Source organism: Lissotriton vulgaris, chromosome 5 (assembly GCF_964263255.1).
Source record: "Lissotriton vulgaris chromosome 5, aLisVul1.2, whole genome shotgun sequence".
NCBI lineage: Eukaryota > Metazoa > Chordata > Amphibia > Caudata > Salamandridae > Lissotriton > Lissotriton vulgaris.
In genome coordinates this window covers 1,616,747,280-1,616,773,326 of record NC_141693.1, presented here as the reverse complement: position 1 = coordinate 1,616,773,326, position 26,047 = coordinate 1,616,747,280, and positions in this window count along the sequence as shown.

Here is a 26,047-nt window from a genome sequence, read left to right as displayed (position 1 = left end):
TCTTGTGTTTGACTTTTGGTCCTCCTCTCCTTGCCCGAGGACAGCTGGATCCCTTCCCGCACCCCTTACATGTACCTGGATCTCATCTCCCAGGTTTACCCTTGAATGTTTAAATATAGATGATTGGTTGCTAGAAGCCAGTTCACTGTCATTTGACTCTTTATGATCACCCCTCATTACATTTCCTGGTGATTCAGATAGTGTATGCTGGTCGCTTTCTCTCCCAAGCCTTATTCCATTTGTTTAAGTAGCATTCCTTGTAATGTTAATGATCAAACGATTCATGATATTCAGCTTTACTCGTTGGCTCTGGTCTGGCTCTTTGAATTTGTTTTCTTTTATTGTTGGTCGAGAAAGCCTGCTAGCCTCTTCCTGATGCAGAACTTCTTATTCTTCATTCTTATTGGTGTCTTTATTGGGCTCCCCTTCTTCATTCGTGTAAATGTCGTTTATGGATCCGGATTCACCTTGGTCAGACTGTGGCATGGACCCGAACAGACACTTAAATCCTTCTTGATCTAAATTTGTGTTTTGATTTCTGCCTTTACACTTTTTCGCTCGCCTTTTTTTTGCATTCAATTGTTTGTCAATCTTGTCTTTCTTTGATACTAATGGCAGTTGATCATCTGCTGTTTTCGTTTCTTTGGCCTCTTCTTTTCGGTTCTTGTGATTCTGTGTGTCCTTTGCTCCAGGGCATACGTTTTTGATGATTTTTGGAGTTCCTGTGCTTTTCCTTTTGTCTGTTTTATTCACAATGCAGCTTTCAAAGGAATGCTTATCTATTTCAGCATCAGTTTTTCCATCATACAAATGCTTCTCTTTCCCTCGCAGGGGATTTTTAAGTTGTGTACATAGGTCGCTCAAAATTACTGGTAGTGAGTAGTGAGGCCAGTTTGTCGATGATTGGGCCACATCCACAACCCGGAATTTTGGGATTGGTCATGCTTTTTTTGTAAGAATGTATTTAATGTGCCCAGCTTCCCATCGATGGCAACCACAAAAACCGCCATTGTATCTAAAAGCATCAGCTGGGTATCCAACTTATCGTACTGGTAGTGGAGTGCTTTACCAAAAGTTGCATTGTTTTTAACAAGCTAGGCCACGCCGTTCCCTGGGTTGAGTTTTTGGGTGACCCCTCCTCACAAGCTGGATTTATTATCTCATTTTGGTCTTCATTTAATTCTCCCCCCTCATGTGATTCCTGATTGCATTCAATTATCTTTTCCAGAGTTTTGGCAGTAAGCCCACTCCTGCTTTTGTCTTGGGTGTAGGCGGCCTTAGGGCCTTCTCATTCTTCTGTTCCGCGGTATGAGGAGATCTCTGTCTCTTCTGTTGTTTCTGCTAAGTTTTTTGCTGACATCAGCTCTTTTGTTTCTCTTCCCCCCCACCGTTTGGCTCTAATTGATGATTTGGCGTTTGCTTGTTTAATATTGGGGTGGGCGGTGCCATTTTAAATTCTATTCCTTCACGCACCTCCCTGTTCCTCGTTTGGTTAGGGTCAGTGCTCCTGAGCAGCATTTTTTCTCACAGGCTTATTAGGCTATGGATCGTTGGTACATTGATTATAGCACAGTTGCCAATTCTGTTTTTGCTATATTTTGGTAAACTATCGCGAGTCGAATCAAGGCTATTTCCTTGATTTTCTCCTTGGACAACATTGGACATCTCATTTGCTTCATTTTGCCTCTATACTTGGACTATCTCAACATCCCCTGTCTGTATTTTGCCTGTAAGTTCGCAGCTCATCCGAGTTTTGTTATGTTGAGGAGTTGATGTTATTTGTAAGGGGCTAGTGGCTACTATACTAGCATTTCTTTTTGTGCTAGGACTTCTCGTTTTATAAGTTATTTTCTTTTCTTCAATAATTTGTGGTGATTGATTTGATTGTAAAGGCTGAAGAGGTGATTGACGGCCTGGTATTTCTCTTGTGCTTGAAAGTAGAGTATCCCCCGCATTTTTCAGAAAGCAAAGTTTTGTGAAGATTTTTGGTTGATACGAAAAATTGCCTTTTTTTTAGTTTGTTACTTGTCTCCAAATTTAGTGATTGCCCACCCAGTTTTGTGAAGATTTTTGGTTGATACGAAAATTGCCTTTTTTTTAGTTTGTTACTTGTCTCCAAATTTAGTGATTGACCACCCAGAAATGTTTTCATCTACAGGTATTTCTATAAGGGAACAGTTCTTCTGGGTTACCAGCCCGGTTTCTGATAATATTTCGTCCCTTGTCTCCTCAAGCATCTTGGTTATTCGCTTTTGTTTTTTTGTCTCGCTTTTAACCATTGTTTTGCCCTGGACGCGGCCTGACCTCAAGCTATCCTCTGCTTGCTCCGACTATTTTGTATCCGGCTGTTGGTGTTCAATGCAGCGTGATGCGATTAGGCTATATTTCACTTGCTTGGTTTTAAAAAACACTCAATATCTGTTTTAGGCACACCAATTGCGCCAGCCTCACCAACACTGTTACCTCCCTTCCTGTAGTTGTTTATTTGAATTGAGACTTGTGACTCTCTAATGGGGGGTTGGGCTAAGTGGTGGGCAGAGGGCGGGCTTGACTCCCCGTCCCCTGTAGCCGTCTCACTCTGCTGACACCAACAGCAAAGGGGAGCTAAAAATGCCGGTGCCGGGTGGTGGGCCGGTTCACCGCTGCTTTGCTTTGGCAGAGAGAATCCACACACAGCCACACCCAGCTGGCTCTGGCAGCAGGTCCGGGACGGTGCTTCTCACAGCCGCTCTACCCCGCCAACACCAGGATAAGGGAGAGCAAGCGACAGACTCCCGCAATCAACACTGGCAATGGCTTGGAGGCTCGGCGGCCCCCGGTAACCACACACAGGCACAGCTGCCCAGCGCCCGCGCCCACACTCGGGTCCTGCCTCGCTTCAGCTCCAGAACCGGACCAGCCGCCAACAGTGAGTTCAACACCCACAACACAGGCGAAGGCATAGGCTGGGCTCAGCAACAGTGGGGGTGAGGGGAGGGGGCAGAGGGCTCAACGTGCAACAGGCTGACTTCACTTGATTCACTTGAATTGATTGTTTGTTTCTATTCCTTTCTTTTCCTTGGGTCTCACAATATGCGTGGGGGTCCTCGCGGCTCTCGTTAGTACAATGCAAAGCAAGCAAAACAAAGGCTGGTTCCCAGCGGGGCGCCCTTGTCAGCGGCAAAAGCGGGGGCAGTGGCACCCCCCGCAAGACCCAACCGCAGACCGCCGACCGCCAACAAACAGTGCACAAACAGGATTGACTCATGATGATGGCGGCTCGCCGCGGCAGCTCACTGCTCCCGGTAATGGTGGCTCGCTCGCTCGCTTTTGTCCGGTAGTCGCGGCTTGCTTCTCCCGGCAATGGTAGCTCGCTGTGGCTCACTACGGCCACTCTCTGCCGCGCTGCCGCCTCTTGCTCCTCTCTGCTCCCCTCCTCGCAGTGGCTCTCGGTGGGTGCGGGTGGAAGCGGAGTGGAAGTGGAGAAGTGTGGCTCATTGGTTAGAGCAGGCAGACCTCGATGCAGAGCTCTGGCCAGGGACCAGGGTTCGATTCCTGCCCCAGCGGGTCTCGGGCTCAATAGTTCCCCTGACCGGATATTCTCACCTCAGTGCCTATTCTGATCATGGGTCCCACGCTGCAACTCTGGGCAATAGCTTGCTTAGTCTCCACAACGGCCCCCACAACGCGAGGGATGCCTGGTCTGCACCATTGGTGTGCCCAGGAGTGGACACTTCACAGGGAAAACCAGGAAGGGTTCCCTTGCGGTATTCGTACAAGCGCCGGGAAACCCACTGCGGGTAGCTGTGCGCTATACAAGTACAAAAACATTTAACATTTACATTTACTCATTTGCTCTCGTCTGCCAAACAGTTCCCCCTTCACGGGTTGTGATTAACATCAATACTTAAACATAAGGCCACAATCTCCCCTGCACCACGCATTAGTAACAAAAGAGTAGAGCCAGTTTAAAAGCACAGCGTGTAAAAGTACACGCTGTGTTTTTAAACTGGCTCTACTCTTCTGTTAGTAATGCACCATAGCTGCTAAGGTTTCAGATTGCTGTGTGTGACATTTGCACGCAAAATCAACCAATGAAGAGGAAGAAAACATATTAAAATAGTGCAACAAGAAAATCCTAAAACTGCTACAAAGTACCAAAAATTCATTATGCCGCAGGCTGAGGCGCAGAGAAGTCTCAGGCATAACATGCAGCTAGGGAGCTGTAATGTTTATAACTTTATAAACGAGTCTCTCTCAAGATTTAATACAGTTGTTTCCAAGTTCTTCAAGGATTGACCCATTCAACTCGAGGCTGCCCAACAGAACTACTTAATGTACAGAATAAACAACCTGCATTCTCCAATAATTTGTATGTTTTTGATGCACTTCCAATCAGTTTAGTTAGCATTCATGTACCACACGCATGCGTCCAGCAATCAGCCGCCCCACAAACATGGGCACCACCTTCATTATAACCCACCAGCCTCCCGTGAGTGCTGGATTTAATTGCCTATCATCACCAAAGTAAAAGATAGTCAGAGCTGTTTGCTGGCCCAAGGTGAAGTGAAAAGAAATGGCAGCAGACTGCAGCACGCATCCCGGCCATTTTGGGCAAGGCAGCCTCAGGCCCAGTGAGCACACACTTGGTTACAGTGTGCACGGCCGGCAGCCTCGAGCCAGTGGGCATTTATGTGGAAGATGAAGATCATGTTTAGTGGCATTACTAAAGCTGTGTCAAGTGAGCATTTAGGCCAGCATAGAGAAATCCTGTTATATCTGAGAAAGGTGTTGTGCTGTGCATGTTGTGTGTGTGTGTGTGTGTGTATGTCACTGACTGGTCGCTATGTCATTAATGTGCACGTTTGTTTGTGGCTACAAGTTGTGTGACTCGTGTGCGTGGAACTTGGAATAGGTCAGAAGGAAAGCGAGAGCACAGATCAATGGGAACTGAATGACCCGCAAGTACTCTTATTTTATGCCCCTCTCTAACATCAGAGCTAGGCACACTCTTACTTGAAATTAAATTGCAGCTCGAGAGCTGCTGCACTCATGCAACACCGTCTGCCTGGCCCCCCTCTCTCTGGTGATCGGCCACACGCATCAGGGTTGTATGACGATCCATCGGTAACAATAACATCGCAGCAGTTAGCATCGCGGCCATTACATCTTAAAGGCAGCCGCATCGGCCGTTTTCTTATCGAACGTAGTTGCGCCGCAAATTCGGCCATTTAATTGGATTGCGTGTCACATCGGCGATTTTACATCGCGCGACATGACAACGCGATGTTTGAGGGCACACTTTAATAATCCGATGGATGTTTCTCGATCATTTTGGACGTTTATAGACTGAATGCTCCAAAGCAAAAATAGGTGTTTTCCGCTGTTAATATTTACATTCTGAGACATACTTCTTAATTCTAGTTTGCTGAGATTTCTATAGAAGTCTCCGTTTCAGAAACAAGAGAATACTGGGGAATCGCCGTACTTAATTGTAGCATTGTTTTCACACCTGCATTTTCCTTTACTTGATGTTAATTAAGAAAAGCGCTTAATGTTTATGGACATTATCTCCTATCGACAGCTCCTTATTTCTTGCATTCTGGGAGCTAATTTCGTGAAAATCAAAGTAACTGTGATGCGTTCGTTTGCAAAGTTCCACTTTGTTTTGCAATTTGGAACTCTGGATTTTTGACCTTCCCTATAGTCTGCTACACAGACTTGCCCTTGCGCTCTTGAAAAGGATCATCTAATGTGTCCTTCATTGTAGCTCATACTACTAGGATGTCACTGAGATCAGACCGTTTGAATTATGAATAACCAGCTCATTGTATGTTTGTCAGTGGTTTTGCGGCTGAGGAGTCAGTCATGAAAGCTTAGGGGCAGGATATATAATTCCCCAATTCATCTTTTATCGGCCAGGTCTTGCTGGACTTGTATTTGACATCTGTTTGCGCACTTTTGTTTCTTTGTAATAAAAAAAAAAAATCACTTTTTCATTAATTTAGTTCACTGCGTTTTGAAGATGCACTCGACCTCAAAATCATACCTCAGGTACAATCTGGCACGTGAGAACATTAAATTCGAGTTCAAACAATTGAGAAATGGGAAGTTAGTGCCTGATTCAGCCAGCATGGCCTAATGCTATGCATGAATCCTACATAATATATGTGTCACACTTCAGCTCCAGAGCCTGCATTCCTTTCCTAGAAGGGCGTCTGCTGTCTGCTTCAGAGTGAACTACGGTAGCCTCAAGAGGGCTGGAGGCCCGACCGAGGAGTTCTGCCTGGACATGTGGCAGTGACAATAAGTGCTGACACACCGTTTACTTCAAGAACTGGCCGAGAGACGGCCACTCATCTGCATCAGCTAACACGAGTTTCGGAGAGAATGTCAGCAAAATGAGCTGCATTATGTGGTATTAGACAGCCATCCGCTATCATCCACCTCCCATCCATCCACCCCCCAGCCCCCATGCATGCATCCATCCATTATTCATTCATGCATCCATCCACCCATACACCCATCCATCCATGCATCCGCCATCCATTCATCCATCCATCCACCCACCCACTCACCACACACACACACACACCCAGTCAGCCACCCAGCACTCATACATGCATCATTCATGCAATTTGTAATGGCATGTGACAGACTGTCAATAAAAGCCTCCACAAGACTCCTTAAGATGGTGTTACGCTCATTTTCTGAAGACTCTTTTATTACAATCAGCCGTGTTGAGCTTGTTCTGCGACGAAGCTTTTCCGAAGCCCTGTACATCAGCCCTGTCACTAAAAGCCTCCTTGATTACAATCAGCCGTGTTACGATCATTTCCATTTGCCAATTATTAACACAAGACTCGAAGTTAGCCAATATGTCATTAACATCGCATGCGTTGAAATTGCATGCGATGTTAATGACATCGCGCCGTCATTGCATGCGATGTTACAGAGATGCAATGTAAACATCACGGTGCAATAGCACCGCGATGTTTCGCCCCCGATGCAATGGGTGTTTCCCATCTCTACTCCCCCCCAGGAGTTGGATAAGATTGGTCTTCTGCTTCATTCTTTAAGAAGCGACTTGTTGGAAAAGTTCAAAATTTCTGAGACAAATCATAAAAGACTTCACAATAGATTTGATTTATTAGAAACCAGATTAGAAGGAGTAGAAGCACGAACAGCTACCTTGGAGACAAAGGTCTCTACCCTCCCGGTTACTACAACAGAAAATACTGAGGAACTAAGTGCCTTAAAGAAACAGAAAAAGGCTTTAATGATGGATATGGAAAGATTGGAGACTCACTCGAGACGGAACAACCTCCGCATTTTAAAAATACCTGAAGGAGAGGAAGTAGGGGATATAAAAGCTTTTGTCTGCAGACTCCTAAGAGAGGGGGTATTGAAAGATCGTCCGGACATAGATCTTGAAGCGGAAATTCAGAGAGTTCATAGAGACCCTTTCAGAATACATCAAGATCGTAAAGGGCCCAGGAAAATATTGGTCTATTTCCAGACCTATACTGTTAAAGAGTTGATATTGAGTAGAGCTCTAGCAAGTGCCTCTCTCCATTATCGGGCCAACCCATATCAGGTCAGGTCTGACATAGGAGGAAGAACGGCTCAGAGACAATGGGAACTGGGATCAAGAATGCCGGAGCTGAGATCACTGGGAGCAAAAGTGCAGATGAAGTTTCCAGCCTTGCTTAAGGTTATGTGGAATAATAAAACATATACCTGTAATCAGCCGGAGGAGGTAAATTAATTGTTACAGAAAATGAGGGAGTAGGTTAGGTTAGGCTGGTGATCTCCAGCCCCAAAAATTCCGCACATTTAATACTCGACCTCCATCTGTATACATTTGTATATATTTGTACACTCAGATTACGCCTGTACGGCAAGATACAACTTAGCGTGTTAGGACAAATACAAAAACTACACATTAAACTGCACGAGGTATATATAAATTTTTTTTAAAAAACATACAATAACGGGGTTCGCACACTACACTTGACTAAATTAACTAAAAAATAGCAAAAGATAAGGGGGGAGAAAGTAGGTAGGAAAAGGGAAAAAGGGAAGTACTAAACTATATTAATTTACACTATTAATTTACACTAACTCACTTCGACAAAAGCAGATGTAGCTAACGGGGCAGGGGATAAGATAGATGGATAGGGCGCGGTAGGGTGGAGAGCTCCACAGGGGCAGGACAAACGCCCAAGATGAAGGGTGGGTTCCTTGGGGGAGGGAGAGGGGGCTGAGGGGAGGGGGAAAAAAGAAAAAAGTCCTCATTCGTGAACAGAAACTCTAAAACCAACATCCATATACATAGACAAATACAGACATATAAACACATATATAGACACCTAGACAATACCCTTGAGATTAACTGGGAGAGTAAAATTTGGCTATGGCAGTAAATCCCCATACAAGTAGTAAGATTATCTCCTGGAATCTTAATGGAATAGGAAGCTATAGGAAACAACAGAGGATATGTGATTTCTTAAAGAATCTCGATGCTAGTATATATCTACTTCAGGAGACCCATCTCAAGGAAAAAGAGTGCAAGAAGGTTTTTGAGAAAAGGCATTGGGTACAGGACATCTTATGCTCAAGGCAAAAGGGAATATCCAGAGGAGTTGCAATAATTATTAGAGCAAATAAGGGTATTAAAGTACAGAGATGGGATACAGACCAGACAGGGAGGTGGTTGGTAGCTGAGCTCTTAATTTCTGGCTCACCATATACTCTTGCAGTGTTTTATGGCCCGAATTGAAAGATTTTAGACTCCTGGCCAATAAGTTAGACTCATCGTCACATGGTCGTTTGTTTCAAGCTTTGTTATCCAACCTTCCTAAGGGTCTTGAATTTTTTGTGTTTAAATTCGGCCCCCAAAAATTTTACAAAAAAGTCCGCCTTAAAATTCTACTAACAGCTTTAAAACTATGGCAAACAGCCCACAAAATTTGGAAAATCCCCTACTATAACTTTCTGGCACCAATTTGGGACTCCCCCGGAACACCGGAATGCCTATTAGACCGACTCTCCCTTCCCTTGAGAGAGGCCGGTTTAAAACGATGGGGAGATCTCCAGGTCAATCAAGAATTATTAGATTGGGCATCTATATCTAATCTGACAGGTGGGTCCCTCGCGAGGGTTAAATACTATCAACTATCTTCATGGTGGGGAAGTCAAAATTGGGAGTCAGAAACAGTGGGCTGCAAATTCTTAGATTTAGTTAACAGATAAGAAGGGTGGAAGGGTGAGGTCTCAACATGGTATAACATATTAATTGGGGCAAAGGACAGGCAGGAGGAAGAGATCTCGAAACTCTGGGGGGATATAATAGGAGATGATCCGGAGAAGCAATCAGAGGTTTGGTTAGATTCATTTGTAATATCTCAAAAAACAATAAAACCTGCCAACCTCAGAAGAAACCATCTTTACACGGCACACAGGGTCTATTGGACTCCCTCCAAGCTCTCAAAAATATTGGGAACACCACACTTCTGCCCCAGATGCAAATACACAGAGGCAGACGATTTACATATTTTTGCAGACTGTATAGAGATTAAAAACTACTGGTCATTGGTCTGTATCTTTCTAGAGGAGGTACTGTTTAGACCAGTCACGTGTAGCCCGAGACTGATTTTTATGGGTTTGCTAGAGGACTACGATATCAGAGACCGTATCACCCAGTTTGTATTCTATGTGATTGTTATCGCCAGGAGGGAGATCTGTAGAGAATGGATATCTTTAACCTCCCCTAGGTTTACAGACTGCCTAAAAAAACATCATGGCTATTAGTAAAACAGACCTCTTGTGTGGAGGAGAGGTGGCGGCAGAGATTTGGGCTCCGTTGATAAAATGGTCGGATAGTTAGACAACAAACGTCCAATGATTATGCCAGGGGTTTGTGGTCTGATCCTCCCCAAGACAAGGTATAGAGACATCGATCAGGGGAGTTGGACTAGTAGAAAACCTACCTCTGGGAGACTTCTCGAAAGCTAAACATAAAATATTCCAGGGCGCACAGTTAGGCATTGTGTTGGCAGAATTGAGAGTTTCCATCTAGAGTCATTCCATCTGGTGGCAAATATGAGGACAAAAAAAAAAAAACAATACATCAATGGAGCACATTACTGGATCCAAGTATAGGTCATAACTCTAATTCCCTCCACTCCAGGTCGCAAAAGGAATACCTCCTCCATACTAGGTACCATAAGTTGGACTACATCTCATAAGTGTTATACGTCTACAGTATTTCCGGACTCCGGGAGGCACCCGTGTGCTCTTGCCTCCCCTGAGCCAGCGTGACCCACCTGTGCCCCCTCCGTCCCTTGCGAGGGGGGGACCCCTCTGATGGGGATGTCTGAAATCATGACATTCCAAGCCCTTACATTGTCTTCCAGCTTTTCATCTCTCCTAACTCTTTTAATTTGGAATAACTCCGCTGTTGCTCATGCCTGTAAGTCATTGGCCCAACTCTCCATTGTGGGTGCCGTCAGACTTATCCACCTGATTGCAATTTTTCGTTTGGCTAGTACTAACCATAACTGCAGAAATTTCCTTGTACGTTTTTTTCCTTTAGGTCTTGGAAGGAGTCCAGTAATATTTCCACAACCGAGTGTGGTATCTTCCATCTTGTAATCATTTATAAACTATTTATCATCGACCTCCACCAATTCAGAACAGTCCCAAATCATGTGTATGAAATGGGCGTCAGTATAACCACATTTGGGACAGTGGGCAGGGTGGTCTGGGTATATTCTGTGTAGCACTTTTCAGACCCCCCAGGATATAGCGGCATGGATTAGCAAATTTAGCGGCACAAAAATGGAAATTTTGCGGCACAAATATGGAAATTTAGCAGCAATTTTGTGGCATTTTATGTAGCCATTTTTCCTCCAACAAACACAGATATCTTAGTTTTTTTAGGTATTTAACAACATGAAGCTATGTATATTTGGTTTCTTTACAATGTAGACACTTTGGGGCAGATTTACAAGCCCCTTGCGCTGCTTTTACGCCGCCGTTGCGTCACTTTTGTGACGCAGCGGCGGCGCAAAAGATGCACCATTGTGCGGGGTATTTACTACGTGACGCATCTCCCAGATGCGTCACGTTGCAAAGCCCTGCGCCAGAAGAGGCGTACCATTGCAGGTCAGTTTGTGTCTTGCAATAGCCTTAGAGCTTGGTGACACTGTACCTGCTGCACTAATGATGGCTATACCTATCGCCCCTTTTATTAGTAAGCACGTTAAATAGTACAGTGTATTTTGAACACGACCTGATATCCCACCGGATGCCCGTTCGACAGACCTAACCACTAGAGAAAGAGCAGTCAAAACCGCCAAGTGGTCACTTGTTAAACAGTAGTGAACTGCATGTTGGTACTTGTAGTTTCGTTGCAAAATGTCAGCCTGCAAATCGTCTCCGATTTAAAAGCGGGGACTGGTTGAAGTTGACACCCATGACATGGGTGAGTGGTTCTGTCTGTTTATCTTGAGGGACAGACATCTCTGCACGGCGCTCCGTCTCCAAGCCAGCGAATAGGGTGACCAACTGGCATTGGTGCAAATTCAGGACGGTGAGTGTAAAAATTCAGGAATAAGGGTCAAAATTCAGGACACAAATTCAGGACAGGAGCTCAAAATTCAGGACAAAACTTCAGGACAATAGGTACGTTTTACAGACACATCAGAGGTCGCGCAATAGTATATAAGTAAGCCCAGCCATTTCCAAACATATTCAACCGTTTGCAAACCTATCCATCATGTATCCTTCCATCTATCATTTCACTAATCCATCCCTTCATCCATCCCCTCATCCATCCTTTCACTCATCTCCATTATCCATCCACCCTTTCACCCTATCCATTTGTACACTTATCCATCCACTCTTCATCCCATCGATCCATTCACTCATCCATTCAGCCATTTACCCTTTTACCAATCCAGCCATCCTTTCACTTACTAATCCTTCCACCCATCCACTATTTTAGTCATCCATCCATCCTCCCTTTCTCTCTCCATCGACCCTTTCACTTAGCCATCCTTCCTTCCATCCATCCTTTCACCCACCCATCATCCATCCATCCATCCATCTGCCCTTCCCCTCATCATCCATCCTTCCCCTCATCATCCATCCTTCTCCTCATCACCCATCCATCCTTTTCCCTCATCATCCATCCTTTTCCCTCATCATCCATCCATCTACCCACCCACTCTTCATCCATCCATCCTTCCCCTCATCATCCATCCATCCTTCCCCTCATCATCCATCCATCCTTTCACCCGCCCCCTCATCATCCATCCATTCCCTCATCATCCATCCATCCACCCTTCCCCTCATCATCCATCCTTTCACCCACCCCCTCATCAACCATCCATCCATCCATCCATCCCCTCATCATCCATCCATCCTTTCACCCACCCATCCATCCATCCTTCCCCTCTATCCATCCCCTCATCCATCCATCCTTCCTCTCATCCATCCTTCCTCTCATCCATCCTTCCCCTCATCCATCCATCCTTCCCCTCATCCATCCTTCCTTTCATCCATCATTCATCCTCCCCCTCACCCATCCATCCACCCATCCACCCAATCCACCATCATCCATCCATCCACCCATCCCACCCATCCACCAACCAATCCATCCACCCAATCCACCAACATCCATCCATCCAGCCACCCATCCCACCCACCCATCCACCCACCCATCCACCCACCCATCCATCCATCCACCACCATCCATCCATCCACCCACCCACCCACCCACCCACCCATCCATCCACCCACCCACCCACCCATCCATCCACCCACCCACCCACCCATCCATCCACCCACCCACCCACCCATCCATCCACCGACCCATCCATCCACCCACCCATGTCACCACCAACCCATGCATCCATCCATCCAGGCACCCACCCATACATCCATCCATCCATCCAGGCACCCACCCATCCATCCATCCATCCAGGCACCCACCCATCCATCCACCCACCAGATATATTGATATGAGGGGATGTAGCACACCTTGACCCAAACCGCAGCTTCAAAAAATGACCAGGAATGTGCGTGATAAATAAACTTCCCATCAAATTTTTTTGTAAAAAATAAGTATATTAAAAAAATAAATATATAATCTTGGTATGAGTGGAGGATTGCAGGCGCGAACCGTGTCTGTCAGCACCAAAGTCAGTCTATGTTTCCGTTAGACCACATGTTGTTGCAGTGACTGACGTTGATGTTTTGCTTATTGAAATAAACATATTTCCAAATATGCACCGCTTTGCTTGTTTCTGTTTATGCTTCCCGTTTTTAATGTCTATTGAAATAAACATATTTCCAAATATGCACCGCTTTGCTTGTTTCTGTTTATGCTTCCCGTTTTTAATGTGCTCGCTTTACGCTGCTTTGCTTTTTGTAAGTAAGTTTATGTCATTGTGCGCATATTGCTTAAATAAACATTCTTCTTTAAAATAACCATTGTTCTTTATATGTTCTTGATAGCCTCCTATGCCCTTTATGCAGCTTTGTTCACACCTTGACCCAAACCGCAGCTTCAAAAAATGAGCAGGAATGTGCGTGATAAATACACTTCCCAGGCGTGAACCGTAATAAACATACTTCCAAATATATGTTTATATGTTCTTGCAATGATGCTTAAATAAACATTGTTCTTTAAAATATTCATATCCTCATCTGCTGCGCCGCTTCCCGTTTATACTTATATGCATAATGTATGCATAATGTGCTCGCTTTATGCATTGTGCGCTGGTTCCCGTTTATTGCTTCCCGTTTATACTTATATTCATATCCTCATATGCAGCGCCGCTTCCCGTTTATACTTGTATGCATAATATATGCATAATGTGCTCGCTTTATGCATTGTTCAATTTGATGTCAATGATGCTTAAATATCAATTCGATGTCAATGATGCTTAAATAAACATTGTTTTTTAAAATAACCACCGTCAGTGTTCTTTACATGTAAACACTGTCATGTTATTTCAATGATGCTTTGTTTGAAGAACCGAGGTTTGCTAACAATTTAGTGACAGTAATTACGCTCCGTGAAGAGAACCATGTGCTACCTCGGTGTAATCAGGGGTGTAATCTGGCCGAGTCTCGGATGTTTGGGGCCCTGGGTAGAAATGGAATGTGTGAGCCCCCCTCTAAATAGCAAATACATGACACATTCAGGGCTGTTTGCATGTGAATAGATGTCGCAGCTCCTGAACCTGCAGCCCCTCCCTCTCAGTCACCTTCGAAGCACCTCTTAACAGGTCATCAAGGGCTGGAGGTATGAGGTTTGCCATCCCGCTGTGACGCTTCAATGCTGCTGAGTATCTGCCACATAAAGCAGACCCCCCAGGATATAGCGAAAAATGCCGCGATTTCTACAAAAATGCCGATTTCGCAGGCATTTTTGTAAAAATCGCGGCATTTTTTAAAAAGTGCCGATTTCGCGGCAAATCGTGAAATCGCGAAATCGCGATATCCTGGAGGGTCTGACTTGTGGGGTCAGATAGGTTTGATGTACAATGTTATGTTGTGTGAGTATGAATCTGGTGTTGGATCTAATTTGCTTGACCCCTTCATGCACCCTCCTCCACTCTGGTTATGTTAAGGGTCCATATACTATCGTGTCCCATTTAGCATGAACTGGGAGGGGGTCAGCAGGGATATCCCCCCTAAGCGCCCCGTAAATGTGAGAAACCAATCTACGTCCTCCCGCTAAGGTTAAAATAGCCTGAAGGGTAGTCGATATAGGTGGTTCTTGTGGGAACATGGGACACAGTTTATGGGCCGCCATTGAGATTTTTGCGTATTCAATGTAGTGCCCCCTGCCCAGCTCAAATATGGATTCCGCCTGCTCCCTAGTAAGGAATTCTGAGCAGAGTATAAATCCCCCATCACATGGCAGCCCCCTTCCGCCCATTTAGTAATTGACATGGAGTGACTTATCCATTTAAAGGGTAACACAACCCATAGCTGGGCATCTGGGGCATATAGTGCCCTTTTCACCATGGTTTTGATTGCTACTTCCCAAGTCGTGGCCTCATGTCGAACACTGTATGGGAGCCAGTCAGGCACTCCCGAACCCAACATGAGAAGGTCAGGAAGAGGGATCACTGAGGTGCACCTGCCAGCAACCGCTTCTCCCAGTTATCGTGTTCGTCCAACCAGTGTACCGCAAGTTAGAGCTGTGCCACCATATAATAGAGGACCAGCCAAGGGACTTCAAGCCCCCCCGCTCCCATGTCTTCTGTAGTGTGTCTAGTTTTACCCTTTTCCTTTTTGATCCCCACAACTATTCCACCAATAGGTGGCCCCGATGTCGGACGTACACCTGCGGTATTCGATAAAGTAAGTTTTGCATGATGTATAGACAGCATGGTAGGATCACTATTTTTATCAACGCAACCTTACCCATGAAAGATAGAGGTACTTCACACCAGAACGCAATCAATTCCAGGTTTGCTATGTTATGCTACATTATATTATGTTATGTTACATTGGGCCACATTATGTAATGTTATGTTAGATTAGGTTAGGTTATGTAATGACTATTTGTATAGTGCTCTATCACCTGTGCGGGCATCCTGGTGCTTAGCGGGTTTGCAGACCTTGACCAAGGGATTGCTAATCAAAGAGCCATGACTTCAGCTACTTGTGGAATTCAAGACAAGAGAAGGAGGCTCTGAAATCTGGTATGAGGTACTTCTATGCTTTCTGAGTGATGTTTGAAAAATCTTGAGTCCTGGCTCTGTTTCTGTGAGCATATGCAAGTCAGAGTCCAGTTGATTGGAGCAGTCTGGCTAGTTACTGGATAAAGATGTGATTTGTCAAGTAGTCTGATCCTGTGTTGTGTAGAGGAAGAGGTGTTGTGCTGCGGCTAGGGCGACTGACTCCTGAATCTGTGGATCACGGTTCGATCCCCGGCACCGGCAGAACATTATCCCAGTACCATGTGACTCTGGACAATAACTTGCTTAATCCTCCCGACGGCCCCCAGCGCCTAGAGACCCTTACGGGTGATTGTGCGCTTTACAAATGTGAATTATTATTATTAATATATTATTAGAGTTTTAAATGTGTGGTCCGGAAGCTTGTGTATCGAAGCTAGTGGAGCTCTTTGAAGTGTGGTGTGATGTGTACTCTGTGAGGAAGGGTGAAGATTGGTTAGCTGCTATATTCTGTATGGTCTGTAGTCTTCTGGTAAGTTATTTTGTAATTCTGGCATACAGTGTGTCCCTGATGTTGCTTGGGAGCTATTTGATGATCTTCTTCAGCAGCTTCAAGGTGTGGAAGCATGCAGGTGTGGCGGCATTGACTTGGGCATACATATCCACCATGTCATTTACGATGATGCCGAGGTGCTGGGTGTGGGAACAGCTGTGGGTCCAAGTTCGGTCTGCCATGAGGTGGAATTCCAGAGTGAGTTTTGTTTTCTTCACAAGGTCACTACATCTGTCCTAATTGTGTTAAGCTTGAGACAGTTACCTTTCATCCTGGTGGCAACATTGGTCATGCAGGCAGTAAACCTGTTCTTGGTCTTGCGAGTTTTGTCCAAGAGGGACAGCATGAGTTGCATCAACATATGATAGGATGTTGATCTTTTGGTTGTAGGTCAAAGTGGCTAGTGGTGTCATATATTTTAAATAAAGTGGGGCTGCGCCTTGATGTACTCTGCAGTTAAGCTTCATGGTGTGAGGGTAACAATTCAGTTTGTTCCATCAAGATAGACAGAACACTCCCTGCGAAATGAGCAAAAGCACGTACAAGGGAGTGTCCTATTTTCTAGCCGTTCTTGGACACTTCGAATGATTTAAGGCATAGATTTCCTCTTCAAGCTAGACAATCAGTTTGGAGGGGTGATCAGTATGCCAAAACAAAATCTGGGCAAAAATAGGGCCTACCCCTTGTAATACCTTTGGTTTTTTATATTTTATTTTTGTTCACTGATCCTGTCCTGCCTTCTAATTCATTGGTAAATATTTATCTTTATAAATACATTTGTATTCATCCTTTCCTAACAACATCCCTCTATATTGCTTATTCCGCATATGTTATGTGTTGTTATGTTACGTTATGTATGATTATGTTATGGTTATGTAGGCTTATGTTATCTTATGTTAATTTGTTAAATGTGCTATCAACCAGCAGGGTATCCAGATTCTGATAGCTGGTGCAAATCTGGCTTGGGTTAGGGCTAGTAAATCGAAGCCCATATTGTGTAGGGCTTTGATATTGTGTCGTGTGTGAGGAGTTTGAACTGGGCTCTATAGTGAATTGGAAGCCATTGGAGCCTCCTGATGTGTGATATAATGTGTGTGTGCCATGGAAGATTAAATGTAATCCTGGATGCTGACTAATGAATGGTTTGGAGTCTCCTGGTGAGCTGCCTGCTGATTCTGGAATGAAGAGTTCATGTAGCCCAGCTTGCTTGTGATGAGTTCAGGGGTTATGGTTTTGCATGTGCTGGTTGAGAGTCAATTAAAGATTTTCCTCACTGTCTTCAGGGTGGAGAAACAGGAGGTTGTGATGGCATTGAATTGGGCGGGCATGTTGAGATATCTATTGATTATAATCCAGGGATCTTGGTCGCGATTTAGGATCACCCCGAAATCACCTTAATGGATCCAACTAATTATACTATCTCCCTTCTTGGAGACGTCAATTTTTCCTGAGACCATTCTGCCCTTATATTCAATCAATCCTATGAAATATCCATGAAGTTTAATTGATTTACCCCCATTAGCCAATGGAGTTATATCTGCTTTGAGCAAGACAAATTTATATTTGAACTTTTTAATATAAAAAATCATTTGAAATTATTGCAATTTTTGCTCTTGAATCAAATAAAACACGAGTTGTTTCTCCATCAACCAAAATTTCATCAGTTGGACACAATTTTTTATCACTTCGATTTCCAATTTCTAGAATAATTTGACCACATTCGAAATCCTTATGAATATCATCTGAATCTTCCGCCTCACAAACATCTACTCTCTTAATTTTCAAATCCAGTTTACTCTTGCAAACAGATTCAAAAGTGACCCTTCTTCTTACACCTTGAACATTTATGACCAAGAGCAGGACACCTTCTATCATTAGCAAGATGCCCAATTTTATCACATCTGTAACATTTGAAAGTTTTTGTCATGTCATATGTAGTATTATCAAACCGACTCTTGTCTACTGGAAACCTGTCTTTTGTCTTAAAGGTCTTTTCTTTAACAGCTTGTACCTTGACATCTTTTAGGCTATCTTTTTTGATGACTGCTACACAGTTGAGAGAGTGCTCAATTTTTTAAGCTACTAGAATGACCTTGTCAACAGTAGGTTCATCCCGTAACCACAATTCCTCTCGTATTTTGTCCATGTTGCAACCCAACATAAATTGATCATGCACATGTTCATCTGTTAGGTTCTCAAATTTACACGACGAAGCAAGTTTCCTTAAGCTTGTTAAATAACTTTCTACATTTTCTCCATCATTTTGCATTCTCTTCCCAAAGTGATACCTCTCTAGAATTGTACTTATTTTTGGAAGATAATGTTTATCTAATTTTGCAATACAAACTTCATAATCACTTAGGCCATCCGCTTCAGAGCTTGGCAAATCCGGGAGATGACCAAAAACACCTTGCCCTTCAGAACCCAAGCAATGGAGCAAGAGAGATGTTTTCCTTTCAGCACTTAACGAAGCGCTGCAAACTCTTGCATACCTCTCAAAAACACTCTTCCATTTTTTTCCATTTAATAGGAGGTTCACCTGTTTGAGAAAGAAAGAAAGGAGCTGCCGTAACATTCTGCATTGCACCAAACATACAAAATGAAATGCTTAAAAATGATACATGCAAAAATACAAGATAACATTTTGAAACAGTTATGTGTCTCCAGCTAGGCAACAAGCTAAATAATGATGTGACTCCAACTGTTAAAATTAGTATCAAATGATTAATATAAAAAGCATGCGAATCGCTGAAGAAATAGTTCGAAGTAAATCACAAACCTTTAAGTAAATGTTCCCCCAAAAAATATATGTTCCAATCAGCATGTATATCGCTATTGTAAAAGTCGCTGAAATCACATAAAACATGTAAGAAAGATACACTTTGATCGGCGTGTGTATCACTATTGAAAATGTCACTGAAATCACATAAAATACAGTGAACAGTTAATGGTCTCAGGAAAAATGTACGTCTCCAAGAAGGGAGATAGTGTAATTAGTTGGATCCATCAAGGTGATTTGGGGGTGTATCTTGATCTCAAGTCTAATCCACCTATTTTGTTAAGAGAAAAAGTATGTGCTGTGGAAATGGTGGAGGATGAGAAATTTGTTAATGGCTTGATGGGTGATTTCCCAGATATGTTAAAAAAAGTCTTGGTTGTATGAAAGGATAGCTGCATAAAATTATTTCAAAGAAAAATTTGTTCCTGTTGCATGTAAGGTTAGAAACGTTCTGTTATCAGTTAGGAGTGATATGGAAAAAGAAATCATCAAACTCAAGGATAGTGGCGCTATTGAAAAGGTTGAGGGAACTGAGTGGTTGGCTCCGGTAGTCGCTGGGCGCAAGTCCAATGGAGATTTGCGCTTATGCATAGACTTGCGCTAGCTAAATAAAAATGTAGTAGTGGATAGATATCCACTTCCTAATATTGCTGAACTCCTTGTTCTTTTGAGTAGTGCTAAAGTTTTTAGTACTCTTGACTTAACCTCAGTCTACCATCAGATTGAAATATTACAGTCATGCAGGGACCTGACTGCATTAATCACGCAGTTTGGTACTTTTAGGTTTGAACGAATGCCCTTTGGCTTGGTCTCAGCTTTGTCTGTCTTCCAAAGTGCAATGGAAAGAGTTTTGAAAGGTTTTCATGGAGTGTGTATCTATCAAGATGATATACTCATCTTCGGTGACAATAAAAATGAACATGATGTGCGTTTTAGATAAATATGGGCGAAATGCGCGAATTCGTGGTCCGCAGAATCCGCGAATTTGTGGATTTTTTTTTGCGTGTTCCCGGGGCTTTTTGCGTGTTCGCGGGCCGCTTGCAGCGCATCGACCGCAAAGTTACCCATGCGGTCATACATGCCCGCGGCCATTTGTACACGTTGCGTATTTCCATTTTCGGGCGCTAGTTGCATGCCCGCTTTGTGCGCGGGGCGCGATTGCGTGGTCGCGTGCGTTTTTGCGTGCTCGCGGGGGGAAATATTGCACAAACGTACCCATGCGGTCCTCAATGGGTGCGACCATCTTGTTTTTCAGTCATTGCTATGGTTCTGGGCATGCTTTTTCAATCCTACCCTAATCTTTGCAATCCTTTGTTTCTTTGAACTTTTTTTGGATCTTTTTTACTCATTATCTCTCCCTCTCTTTTTCTACATCTATATTTTGTGTTTTTTTCTACTTTTTGGTTACTTTAAAGCTACTTTTTTAAACTCTTTTCTCTTCTTTACTTTTTCCCTATTCTTTCCTACTTTTTTTTCAGCTGTCCAGGACCATGGCAAAGGGAGCCCGGAAGAGCAAGGGGAAGGGTCGCGCACCCCGTACCCGGTTCCCTTGCGGGCGATTGAGGGGAGAGGATGTGGTGGCCAGGGAGGTTTTCAGCACGGTGGAGGTGGCCGCACTAATATTTTATGTTCAGCGCCACCTCCCAAAGACCATGGCAGCAGGGGGCAGGCCCGGTCAAGGGTATGGCCTCCGGGAGCGTTGCCAGCTGTGGGATAAGGTGTCCCGGGCCTCGCGTATGGAGTCGGGGGTCCGGCGCACCCATGACCAAGCGACGCACCTGGTCCACCTGCTAGGAGTGGAGATCCCTGGCCTTGGTGAGTAGCTATTTAATAACTACTTTGCTTTCTTCTGCTCTGTGTTATATTGCTAATTTATAAGTTTTTCCCGAAGAGCAAGAATGCTGCTGATTCGATTACATTGCAGGTAAAATAATGTTTAAACAGCTTCTGTGATTGCAGGTGCTCGCCTCCTCAGTTGCGTTGCTACTATGCTTACTTGTTTGCAACTTTGTGCTCATTTGGCCTGAATATGTATGAGTGTAGTACTTTACAGAACTGCGTAATGCTAGAGAGACTAGAGACTCAAGTCTAGTCTTTTCTTGGTACTCCTGCTGCCACTAAGAAGAAGAGATAGTAGTGGATTGATAGGTTGAGTATATTATGACTTGTTATTAGTAGTAGGACATTTTTTAGTGGTCTGCAATCATGAGGATGGACTGTGTCTGTCACGTTGCATGCTACTTAGTGCTGGCAGTAGTAGTAGAACCTTTTTGTAATTGTTTGTTTAGTTAGTGATTTACATACCTTTCCAACTAGATGGTCTGCGAATCCAGCCATACTGTACTAGTATCCTCCTAGTTGACCAGATCAGATAGGTCAATACATGTAGTGCAATTGTGGGTAATTTGTTTCCCCGAGATAATTTTAGAATGTGGTCAAAGAAATCAAATATTTAAAAAAAACAATCATCCACTTTTGTGTTTATTTCATGTTCACATTCAGCAGCTCCCAGGGGCAAGAAGAGTACACCCCAGACTCCGGCGGAAGAAAGTGGGCAGGAACGGTCCTCTGCAGCCTCTTCTGCTGTCCCCAGTAAGTTGTTCTGTTGTTAATATAATTATACTTCCCTAACTTTTATTCCAAACTGTTTCCTAATTCTATTTTTTACAAATAGTCTTTGATCTTCTTGTAGACTGTTTCTACATTCTTATCCTGCCTCTCTACCATCACTCTCTGTGCTACTACTATTTATTATTATTATGAGTCTGTCTGTGTAGGTAGCTAAGCTTGCCCAGTCGGCAAACAGTGTTAAACAAAACTCTGATCCAGCAATAGCTCTAGAGGCACAGAGTGCAGTCCTCTGGGTTGCCCTTGCTGTGTATTCCAGTCTGCTTAATGTTAGTGCTTTGACAATTTCCAACAACAAAATATCAATGTCAACCAAGAATAAGCTAGTAGTTGGCTTTTTGATTTGATAGTAGCACACATACCATACCGCTAGTGTTTCAGGGACTATATTGCACAAACAGAAGTATGGACAAGAGAAATAGGACATTGTTGATGATAGGTGCAGTTTGACTTTCCACATACCTCAGTCAGAAGTAACTGTGCGGGACTCAGGAGCCCTCACCTTGTTGGAACTTCAAGTCCTCCTGGTGGTGAAGAGGAGTAGTTGGTTCTGTCTGTAATTAGAAACATGTTGCACGTTAAAAAGCAAGCATTTATCAGTTGTGCCAAAAAGTGTTGCATGTTATGGCTAAGCATATAAGTTAACACCCTCCCCAAAACCGTGACTTGTATATATTATTTATTAACATTTTCTCTTCCATTACGAGACGAAATAGGGGGTGGTGTACGGCATCTAAAAAAATATGACATGTTTTTTCTAGGCGTCACAACAACATTGGATGCGGCACTTCCCACCACCAGTGCCGGGGCCAACAGCGTGGAGGGGTCCACTCCAGGGGCGGATGCGGCGGCGCCACAAGTGCCACCAGGAGTAGCTGAGGGGGATGGCAGAGAGCAAAAGGCGGCCTGTAATTGTTGATGGAAAAACAGGAAGTTATATTAAAACACCACGGAGAAAAAAATATAAGGTACTCTGTGTAGTGCAAAAATAACACTTTCAGTTTCAGAGGTGACAGTATTACATATAATCATCATTTCGAAAGTGCGTACTCTGAGTCTCCTTTTCAAGGATAGCAATTAGTAACTATGAGCGATTTTTGCGGATCGTGCCAAAATGCTCTCTGCAACTAGGCCCAAAAACACCCTTTTTCACCATGGATTTTCTTCAAACCACTTGCAATCAAAATTAGACCTTCCCAGCAGTGCCTCCAGACCCCTCAACCCACTCCACAGATCTAGAACCCCCCCAAGCAGCCCCCCAAAAACATGCAATACTGCTTGGCCTAAGTTTCAATTGTGCCAAAATGCTCCCTGCAACTAGGCCCAAGCCCCCCTTTATCACCATGGATTTTCTTCAAACCACTTGCAATCAAAATTAGACCTTCCCAGCAGTGCCCCCAGACCAATCAACCCACCCCCAAAAATCTAGAACGCCCCCAAACAGCCCCCCAAAAACAACCCAACCCCAAAGATCTAGAACCCCCCCAAGCAGCCCCCCAAAAACATGCAATACTGCTAGGCCTAAGTTTATATTGTGCCAAAACGCTCTCTGCAACTAGGCCAAAACCCCCCTTTTCCACCATGGATTTTCTTCAAACCACTTGCAATCAAAATTAGACCTTCCCAGCAGTGCTCCCAGACCCCTCAACCCACCCCCAAAAAATCTAGAACACCCCCAAGCAGCCCCTCAAAAGCATGCAATACTGCTATCCCCAAAACATGGCAAATCGTGCTTGACAAAAAATTGCTGTTTTCAGCACTTCCACTACTTTGATCCTCTTGAAACTTACCAAGGTAATTGTTCCAGTGATTCCCAAGAATCTCAGCAAGGCAGAACAAAATCGATGCACTGGAAGGTGTTCGACTAGTTCACCCAAACACACGCGCCCGCAAAACACCAAAAAAGGCCAAAAATGCGTCCAATTCTGAAAAAACGCCAAACCCCCCTAAAACCTTGCCAACATCATTATGAACGAACCTGCATCGGGCCCTGAGCCCTAGATTCCAGGAACCCTATCAAATTATTAATTTAACCCAAAAACCCGTAGAAAACCACACTGAACCCTAAACCCTAGATATGCTTTGTCTGTCTGTGTCAAAGAGCCCAGTATGCTACACCAGGTTGCTTCACTCAGTGGTGCCTGCCTTGACCGTCTGCATGGCCCTGCTGCAAGCATGGGCCAAAAATCTGTTCCGCTCGCGATATTTGCTGTTTTTTGGTGGCAAATTCGCAATCTGTGAATCTCGTGAAATTGCTGAAATTTCGAAAATTCTTGAGCGTAACAGATTTTTGGCCCATGCTTGCGGCAGGGCCATGCACACGGTCAAGGCAGGCAACACTGAGTGAAGTAACCTGATGTAGCATACCTAGGCTCTTTGACACAGACAGACAAAGCATATCTAATTGTATGCAGCAAGTCGCATAGCCCCAATTTTACATGAACTGCTGTACTCTGTCTGGCATAACAACACTACACTGCCTCGACCACTCCATACCACGACTAGACAGACATGTAGTTCTGCTGTAGTAGTTGTTGTAGACTGGTTTACCTGTTTTCCACTCACGAATTGGCCATAGTTCTTCCGTAAACTGACGCTGATGATCCATCCATCCCAGTGAGTGACTGTAAAGAAAAAAGATATACTATTTAATCAATCATCATGTTATATTGGCAAACAGTAAGTCCAAGGAAATTTTGCATATTGGAAAATGCAAAGTAGTGGCCCCTGCAGTTGAAGTACAATTTGAATTAAACAAGGTAAAAAAAAGCAGAGTAGACTTGGGGTACATTTAGTTTGTAAAAGATCAAATAATAACAAAAGACATATGATTCACAACAAACAAACAGCAGTTGCTTTCATCAGAGCCAGACAGCCATTGCTGTCCACTGCATGCCATCTTCTTCTCATTATTCATTACCTGTTCCACTTTTTGTCCGCATCTTCTTCTGAAAGTGAGGGACCACAGGTCAGCCTCTCCTGTCTATTTCAGAAGTAACTGTCAGCAATCGGCAAGCATGTAATCAGTAATTCCAGTCCCAGTTGAGGAGACTCGTCTACGAAGACAAGGTTTCTTTATTCTGCGTAATCCAGCCATCTGCCTTGAGGGAAATGGATAGTGGGAGTTTGGAGGAGGAAGATAAAGGAGCATGATTGAGTTGTGAACTTGTGAGCCTCAGGTGCAGACTGCAGCACATTCAAATCAATAAGATAATACGATGAAGACAGTGCTGCTGATGGACTTGTGATTAGAGTTTTGTTGTGGTAAAAGTTGCAAAACAAAAAAAAAGACACACAGGAATAAAAGTGAAAAAGAACGAAAAAAAGGAAGTCATTTTCATGCCTCGGTGTCAGGGAAGTATAGCTCATCCTCAAACTCTATAAATTGAGACGGGAGAAGGTCAGGTAACAGAGAAGAACTTCCGTCACCTAAGTCGCTGTCCTCTTCTTCCAGCGTGCATTCATGTATTTTGTAATCTGGTGGTATAAAGTGCTGATTCATCTTGATCAATTTTTAACCTCTCCACATTTTGAGGCGAGAGCCGGGTCCTTTTTGAAGTTATAATGGCACCAGCAGCACTGAAAACACGTTCAGAAGACAAGCTTGTGGGTGGGCAAACAAATAATTTAGAGCCAGGTTGGTGACCAGTGGCCATAGAGGCTTTTTCCAATACCAATACAGCAATGGGTTCTGATTGACAAAGACCTCTGTTGTGTGATCCAGATAGGCCTGCACCATCGACTGAAGGTTCTCCAGGGTTGCTCCACTATGCGTACCATCTGTGGTCTTTGCATCACTGGAACGAGCAAACCCTTGATGAGTTAGCCAATCTGCTTCCGACAATATTATGGCTGGGCCTGGTGCAGGGGAGGATGATGATACGGTTGCTGGTGTTGTTAACGGCTGTGAGGGAAAGTGACTCCCTTCGGCCACAGATTCAGAAGTGGAACTTGACGCCGGATAGCCTGCTGATTCAGTTGTACTTCTGACGGCTCCTTCAATTTTCTGCCGCTCTTTTTTTCACCGAGTGGCTGACACAGCTAGCCAATGTTTGTACTTTGAAACATCTGTTTCATCAAAAGGAATGAATGCTTTGCTGGCCACGGCCTTTTTGTACCGTGGATCCAGAATAGTGGCACAAATTTAATGTTGTTCTGTATGTATTTTTTTAAGCCTTTCATTGTCAACTAGGCGGCTTAATAACCACTCCGCCAACTGATATGCATCTTGCTTTTCAGCATCATCTCAGAACGTTGAAGACACCACCTTCAGTTGGTGATCTAGCATGCGCAACAATGGGATTGCTTTGCCCAAAGAACAGTCCTCCCTGCTGACTTCATGCGTGAAGACCTCAAAAGGACGAAGCATGTCTGTCAGGCTTACAACTAGCTTCCATTCCTCCA